Source organism: Rhinopithecus bieti, unplaced genomic scaffold (genome assembly GCF_001698545.2).
Source record: "Rhinopithecus bieti isolate Rb0 unplaced genomic scaffold, ASM169854v2 scaffold_19652, whole genome shotgun sequence".
Lineage (NCBI taxonomy): Eukaryota > Metazoa > Chordata > Mammalia > Primates > Cercopithecidae > Rhinopithecus > Rhinopithecus bieti.
Window position 1 is genome coordinate 164669 of NW_016809913.1, and position 8431 is coordinate 173099.

The following is an 8431-nucleotide window of genomic DNA, read 5'->3' on the forward strand; positions in this document are numbered from 1 at the left end:
AAAAAAAAAAAAAAAAAAAGTAGAGTCAAATATTTGGAGGAATTTGATTTAGAGGAGATCACAGAAAATGAGCTTTACTGGGGAGGGAGAGAATGTGGAGTCAAAATTGTTTTTTTAAAATTTTTTGGTTATTTTTTTACAAATTACAAATATTTGACTAGTTGCTTTAAAAAAAATCTGTCATTGGCTGGGCGCGGTGGCTCGCTCCTGTAATTCCAGCACTTTGGGAGGCCAAAGTGGGCGGATCACAAGGTCAGGAGATCGAGACCATCCTGCCCAACATGGTGAAACCCCATCTCTACTAAAAATACAAAAATTAGCTGGGCGTGGTGGTGCATGCCTGTAATCCCAGCTACTCGGGAGGCTAAGGCACAAGAACTGCTTGAACCCAGCAGGCAGAGGTTGCAGTGAGCCGAGATCACGCCACTGCACTCCAGCAGTGGTGATGGAGTGAGACTGCATCTCAAAAAAGAAAAAAAAAGAAAAGAAAAGAAAAAATCTGTCATATAGACCTGGTGCAGGGGCCCACGCCTGTAATCCTAGCACTTTGGGAGGCTGAGGTGGGTGGGTTGCTTGAGCCCAGGAGTTCGAGATCAGCCTGGGCAGCTTGACGAAACCCCGTCTCGACAAAAAAATACAAAAAATTAGGTGTGGTGGTGTGCACGGTTGTAGTCCCAGCGACTCGGCATGCTGTGGCAGGAGGATCAGGTAAGCCTGGGAGGTCCAGGCTACAGTGAGCCATGGTCACATCACTGTACTCCAGCCTGAGCAACAGAGTGAGAGACCCTGTCTCAAAAAAACAAAACAAAAAAAAAACAAAACAGAAACATAAAAACTTTTAATTCAAGTGTAACTAGAGAAGCATACAAATTATAAGTGTACAGTTCGATGAATTTTTACAAAGTCAACATATCTACATAATCAGCATTCAGATTAGGAAACAAAATGTTATCAGAAGCCCCTTGGGCTGCCTTCCATCTATAATCCTGCCTCACAGGATGACCACTATCCTGATTTTGAACACCATAGTTTGCCTGTTTTTGAATTTTATGTAAAACAAATCATTTCCCATGTATTCATTTGTGCCTGCTTCTTTTGTTCAACATAAGATTCGTCTGTACTATTGCATGTATCGGTTGTTTGTTTTTTCTCATTGCTCTGTGAACATATCATAATTCTACTGTTGATGGACACTTCAGTTGTTTCCAGCTTGAGGCTATTACAGTAGGGCTTCCATGGATATTCCTGTAAACTGTTTCGGTGACTGTAAATTTCTGTTGGGTATATGCCTAGATGTAGAATTGCAAAGCCATGGAAAGAGATGTGTATGTGCATGTACACACACACACACACACACACACACACACAATTTGCAAATTGGTTGCAGTGATTTACACTTCCACCAGCAATATTAGAGTTCCAGTTGCTCTTTTTTCCTTTTTTTTTTTTTTTTTTGAGACAGAGTTTCGCTCTGTCATCCAGGCAGGAGTGCAATGGTGCGATCTGGGCTCACTGCAACCTCTGCCTCCCAGGTTCAAGTGATTGTCCTGCCTCAGCTTCCTGAGTAGCTGGGATTACAGGCGTGTGCCACCACACCCGGCTAATTGTTTGTATTTTTAGCAGAGACAGGGTTTCACCATGTTGTCCAGGCTGGTCTCGAACTCCCGACCTCAGGTGATCTACCCGCCTGGGATTACAGGTGTGAGCCACCGCGCCCGGCTGCTCCAGTTGCTCTTTATCCTTATCAACATTTGCTAGTATCTCTTTTCCATTTTAGCCATTCCAGTGGTGGTGACACTTGGTGGTCGTAATTTGTACTTCCATTATGACAAAGAAGAGTTTTTAACACCTGGGAGATTCTGGAGCATACCTGTATGATGATAGGAAAGTTCCTGTAGAGATGGAAAGCAAAAGCTCAGAGGGGATAGGCCACAGGGTAGACAGATTGATTTTTTAAATTAAATCAGGACTACATTTCAAGAGGGTGGGCTTCAGGGTCTAAGTGACCAAGGTTCAAATCTTGGCTTTGCTATCCTCTAGCTGTGACCTTTAACAAGTTACTTTACTTCTCTGAACCCTTTTTTCTTACCTGAAAATGGGAAGAAGTAATCTACCTTGCCGGAACTGTGAGGATCACATGCGATAACACTAGGTAAAAGTACCTATCTCGGTGCCTGGCAAATAGGCATTCTTCCAGCAGAGAGTAGCTACTTTCTTTTTTACTTCTCAAAATATGTAATTACTTATCAGTTATTTTAGAGAGACTTAGCCTAAGCCCTATTGATAGGCTTTTCACAGAATTTCCTTTCAAAACCATTGCAATTGTACTTTAATTGCTTTTTAATGATAATATACAAGATGAAGCTAAGCCCATTCTGTACTAATGATTCTTAACGTGGGATACTTTTCTTTATGCACTAACAACATAGATAGATGCTTTTAACCATTCCAGAAATATGTTAGTGACAGTAGATGTACCACCCTCAACAAACTGGACATGATTCTGTAAGGCTTGCTTTCCAGCCCTTTTCTGATTTGCCATGTCAGAAAAGCATTTCTTTAAGGTTTGGGGGCATTTTATTTACGTATTTTAAAAGGATTTTTGTAAACTGTTATACAATGGGTGTACCATAAGTGTGTTGATTCCAAGATGTAGCTGTCTATGCTTTTGTGTAAAGTCTGTTGTTGCAGAACTACCTTGGTGCACAGAGCAGTTAATTAAAATTAGAATAGATTGGGTGAGAACCTTGGGGATTTTTTTACTGCCTTAGTTTTTTGCTGGTTTTGGAGTTACATTGCAAACCAGCATGGCCCTTTTACTCCTTTCTCCCCTTCTTGGGAAGACTCATGACAACCACTGATCTGCTTTAAATTATTTGCCTTGGGCAGGCGAACAAGCGGAGAAGTGTTTTAAAATTACTTAGGAATCTAGGACTTCATAGGTTGAAATCACATTATCTACTCTCTTGCCTCTAACTATGACTGTACCAAGCCTACCTGGAATAGGTAATTTATTTTATCCTGTTATTAACACTGTTATTTTCCTGTTCAGCAGGGCTAAGTCTCCCAAGAAATACTAGCATACCTATCAAGCTGACAAAATCCTGCATGCTAGCTAGCCATTCCTGCCTCATATCACAGGGTTCTTCCACAGGGAATGGTAAATGTTCTTACTCGCTACTGGCCCTACATCTCCCATTTTTCTCCCCTTTAGGGAAAGTGGAAGAGGAGACCCTAGTAGGCTTCAAGCAAGCCCTGTAGGACAGCAGTTAGACACTGTTTTTGAGGATTAAATTGCCAAGTCTGTCTTTTAAGAAGAGGGTGAGGGGAGTTTGGGAAGGAATGTTCAAGCCCTGAGTGAAGATCTGATCATTTTCTTTCAAGATCAGAAGGAGGTTTGTAGATAAGAGAGAAAAGTTTTTCAGTTTTCACCTTAGGGAGAATTCTTTTTACACCTCACAATTAGTTCCACTTTCAGTCCTTTAATAGCAATATCAAATGCCATGTATGTATATCTGTCTATTTAGGGATGAGGAATGAAAAATATATTCCTAAGAGAAAAGTATTTTAGCTTGTATAGTGTTGTTACAAACTCTTTCCTTCCACCCTCTGATATAACCCTGAATGTAGTTGTTATTTAGGGTTAGGGCTTTCTAGTTTGGCAGGAGAGTACTTCTAACTGACCATATTAGGACATGTTTTTTGTTTGTTTGTTTGTTTAAATACCTGTCAGAGTGGCCAGGCGTGGTGGCTTATGCCTGTAATTCCAGCACTTTGGGAGGCTGAGGCAGGCGTATCTCACCTGAGGTCAGGAGTTCAAGACCAGCCTGGCCAACATGGTGAAACCCCATCTGTACTAAAAATACAAAATTAACCAGGTGTAGTGATGCACACCTGTAGTCCCAACACTAGTCTGGGTGATAAGAGTGAAACTCCATCTCAAAAAAAAAAAATATATATATATATAGAGAGAGAGAGAGAGAGTAAAAGCCTAGTCGGCTGACTTTGGCAAACCTGTTCTGTTAGACTGAGCAGGTCTAAGGTATGTTAGCATTGGAGAATCTTGCCACTACCTGCTCTTTCCTGTAATAACCCCCTTCACCACATATGTATATTCCTAGCATAAGACTTCATTCTCCATCTAAACTTGGAGACTATGGGATAACAGAATGGCAACTTTTTTTTTTTTTTTTTTTGAGATGGAGTCTCGCTCTGTTGCCCAGGCTGGAGTGCAGTGGTGCAATCTTGGCTCACTGCAGCCTCTGCCTGTCAGGTTCAAGTGATTCTCCTGCCTCAACCTCCTGAGTAGCTGGGACTACAGGCGCCCGCCACCACGCCCAGCTAATTTTTGTATTTTTAGTAGAGACGAGGTTTCACCATGTTAGCTGGGATTGGTCTTGCTCTCCTGACCTTGTGATTCGCCCACCTTGGCCTCACAAAGTGCTGGGATTACAGGCCTGAGCCACCGCGCCCAGCCAGCCTCCTTTTTAAAATTAGCCAACTACATGAATAGGCCGATAGCTCTTCTTTCAGAGATGTTCAGAAGAGGCACTTAAGGTTAGAACCAAAGTAAGAGAATAAAAATAGTGTGGAGGAAGTTGGGTTCTCTTGACTCCAGCTAAAGAAGAGTTTTCTTCTGTCTTGTATCAAGATGTTCAAGTTGAGTTATATGCCTTTCAAGGCCCCAGATCCTCTCGGGACAAGGACCTGGTCGAAATCACTTTTGGTGTTTCCAGTACCCACAATATAGCTAGTGCTTCCTAAGTGCTTGTTAAAGTACATGGATTTTTGCCGGGTATGGTGGCTCACGCTTGTAATCTCAGCACTTTGGGAGGCCAAGGCAGGTGGATCACCTGAGGTCAGGAGTGCGAGATGAGGCTGGCCAACATGGCGAAACCCCATCTCTACTAAAAATACAAAAATTAGCTGGGTGTGGTAGCTCCTGTTGTCCCAGCTACTCAGGAGGCTGAGGCAGGAGAATTGCTTCAGCATGGGAGGTGGCGGTTGCAGTGAGCCAAGATCACGCCATTGCACTCTAGCCTGGGTGACAGAGTGAGACTCTGTCTCAAGAAAAAAAAAAGTACATGGATTTAAACAATATACAACTTTCTAGTTTTTCCTACTGATTGTGCCTTACCAGGTGGGGCTGTCCATTTTGTGCAAAGTCCTTGTAGGAAAAATTTACAACCTGTAGATTCCTTGTGTGGAACAAAAGTTTACTTTTTTCTTGTGGGTAAATCTATCTCCCCTTTCCTTTTTAATTTTTTTAATTTTTGAGACAGGAACTTGCCTAGACTGTGGTGCCTAGACTGGAGTGTGCTATGGCACAATCATAGCTCACTACATCCTCCTGGACTCAAGTGATCCTCTGTCCTCTCACATAGCTGGGACTACGGGTGTGTGCCACCATGCCCAGCTAGTTTTTTTTTATTATTTTTTACTTTTTTGAGACAGAATCTTGCTCTGTCGCCCAGGCTGCAGTGCAGTGACGTGATCTCGGCTTACTGCAAGCTCTGCTTTCTGGATTCACGCCATTCTCCTGCCTCAGCCTCCCGAGTAGTTAGGACTACAAGTGCCCGCCACCACACCTGGCTAATTTTTTGTATTTTTTTAGTAGAGATGGGGTTTCACCGTGTTAGCCAGGATGGTCTCTATCTCCTGACTTCATGATCTGCCCGCCTTGGCCTCCCAAAGTGCTGGGATTACAGATGTGAGCCACCACGGCCGGCCTATTATTATTATTTTTTATAGAGATGGAGTCTCAGTGTCTTGCCCAGGTTGATTATGAATTCCTGGCCTCAAGCGATCCTCCTGTCTTGGCCTCCCAACATGCTGGGATTATAGATGTGAGCCACTGTGCCTGGCCCCTTTCCTGTTTATTTCGTACTTCCACTTTTCTATTGCTAATACTATAAACTTATATTTGGTTACACCTGCCTTCACCTCTGCCCCACTGTCTGGTGAATGAAGTGACTTTTATCCTGCCTGGGAATAGACCTACCCCCTAATCTGATCACATGATGACTTCTTTTTCCTATTTATTTATTTATTTTTGAGACGGAGTTTCGCTCAAAATGCCCAAGCTGAAGTGCGGTGGCTCACTGCAACTTCACCTCCGGGGTTCAAGTGATTCTCCTGTCTCAGCTTCCTGAGTAGCTTGGATTACAGGTGCATGTCACCACGCCTGGGTAATTTTGTATTTTTAGTGGAGACGGGATTTCACCATGCTGGCCAGGCTGGTCTTGAACTCCTGACCTCAGGTGATCTGCCCACCTCGGCCTCCCAAAGTGCTGGGATTATAGGCATGAGCCACCGTGCCCAGCCGGATCACTTCTTTTTCTACTCCAACCTTTACTCCTACTCCCATCATTTATTGCCAGCTTCACTTCCTCTACGGTCTCTTAATCTTTTGGGGACTCCTCAGCAGTTTGTGAATATGTCTGCATTTATCCTGGTGACACCGGATCTTCTTTAGCGACTGCCTTCTCTCTTCCTTTCACTTTACAGTCAAGTTTCTTGAAATAATAATTTATCCTTGGAATTGTGTGAATTCTTAACTTCTCATTCACTTTCCAACCTATGATTATCAGCTTCTTTCTTCCTAAACTGCTTAGGCAGAGAACACACATGGACACTTTCCTAAACCTTAGTCCATTGGGCATTTTGCATTCTTCCTTGTATTCTGTTCTCTGAGACATTTGACAGTGTTGCTAATTTCTTCTTGAAACTAAAAACACTCTCCAGTTCCCCCTGCTCTGAGCATTCTTTTTTCCTCTGTGCTGCTGTGGGCTTTCCCCTGCTTGCCCTGTAGATGTGGTTTTCCTGCGTCTTCTTCTCTTCTGACCCAGACCATCTAATCAGTCTCCGGCCCAACTCCGGCTTTATGTACTTCGGGTGGGTCATGTGTTCCCAAACCTTTATCTTCAGCCCAAACATGTATTGTATTTAGCCCTGGCTAAATACAAAAATTAGCCAGGCATGGTAGCAGGCGCCTGTAATCCCAGCTACTCGGGAGGCTGAGGCAGGAGAATCACTTGAACCTGGGAGGCAGAGGTTACAGTGAGCTGAGATCACGCCTCTGCACTCCTGGGCGACAGAGTGAGACTCCATCCCAAAAAAAAGTTAGTGAATTGTCTACAACCTTGTCCTCTTTGCAGGGGACAAGCCTGGAAAGCCAGATGGTAATTGTTGTGAAATCTGTAGGTTTATTAGTTTTATTTTGTACCTTTGCCTTCCCAGAAAAATTGTAGTTAAAAGCATTGTTATAATACAGATAACAACAACTAATGTTTATATAGTGCTTTATAGCATATAGACTGTCCAGATGAGAAAAATGAAGTACAGAAAGTCTATTACTTGTTAGAGGTAGATAACACAGACTTTAAGTAGTAGAGCAGGACTTAGGACTGAGGCCTTCTTATTCCAGATTCTATATTCTTTTTTTTTTTTTTGAGACGGAGTCCCGCTCTGTCGCCCAGGCTGGAGTGTAGTGGCCGGATCTCAGCTCGCTGCAAGCTCCGCCTTCCGGGTTTACGCCATTCTCCTGCCTCAGCCTCCTGAGCAGCTGGGACTACAGGTGCCCGCCACCTCGCCCGGCTAGTTTTTTGTATTTTTTAGTAGAGACGGGGTTTCACCGTGTTAGCCAGGATGGTCTCCATCTCCTGACCTCGCGATCCGCCCGTCTCGGCCTCCCAAAGTGCTGGGATTACAGGCTTGAGCCACCGCGCCCGGCCTATATTCTTTTTATTATTACACACTGTCTCAGATTTGTCTATCAACATGTGATTTAAAGAATTACAAAATTTGGCGGGGCATGGTGACTCACACCTGTAATGCCAGCACTTTGGGAGGCTGAGGCAGGTGGATCACTTAAGGTCAGGAGCTTGAGACCAGCCTGGGCAATATGACAAAACCCAGTCTCTACTAAAAATACAAAAATTGGCCAGGTGCGGTGGCTCACAACTGTAATCCCAGCACTTTGGGAGGCTGAGTTGGGTGGATCATGAGGTCAGGAGATTGAGACCATCCTGGCTAACACGGTGAAACCCCGTCTCTACTAAAAATACAAAAAATTAGCCAGGCATGGTGGCAGGCGCCTGTAGTCCCAGCTACTTGGGAGGCTGAGGCAGGAGAATGGTGTGAACCCGGGAGGTGGAGCTTGCAGTGAGCCGAGATTGCACCACTGCACTCAAGGCTGGGCGACAGAGCAAGATTCCATCTCAAAAAAAAAAAAAAAAAAAAAAAAAAAAATTAGCTGGGCATGTGACACATGCCTGTAATCCCAGCTATTCAGGAAGCTGAAGCAGGAGAATCACTTGAACCTGGGAGGCGGCAGTTGCAGTGAGCTGAGATCATGCCACTCCACTCCAGCCTGGGTGACCGAGTGAGACCCCTGTCTCAAAAAAAAAAAAAAAAAAAAACACAAAATATT

General features: G+C 43.8%; 1 protein-coding gene across 6 annotated transcripts in view; it reads left to right on the top strand.

The window, feature by feature from the left end:
* Positions 1-8431, top strand: part of RFFL (ring finger and FYVE like domain containing E3 ubiquitin protein ligase) — an 81279-nt gene that overhangs the window by 53967 nt on the left and 18881 nt on the right. The window contains exon 1 of one of the 6 annotated variants that reach the window (XM_017890902.1): positions 3215-3395. The exons of the other annotated variants lie outside the window; for them this stretch is intronic. The gene's annotated coding sequence lies outside the window, so the exon portion shown is untranslated. Of the gene's footprint in view, positions 1-3214; positions 3396-8431 lie in introns of those variants that run through there. 6 annotated transcript variants of the gene reach the window in all.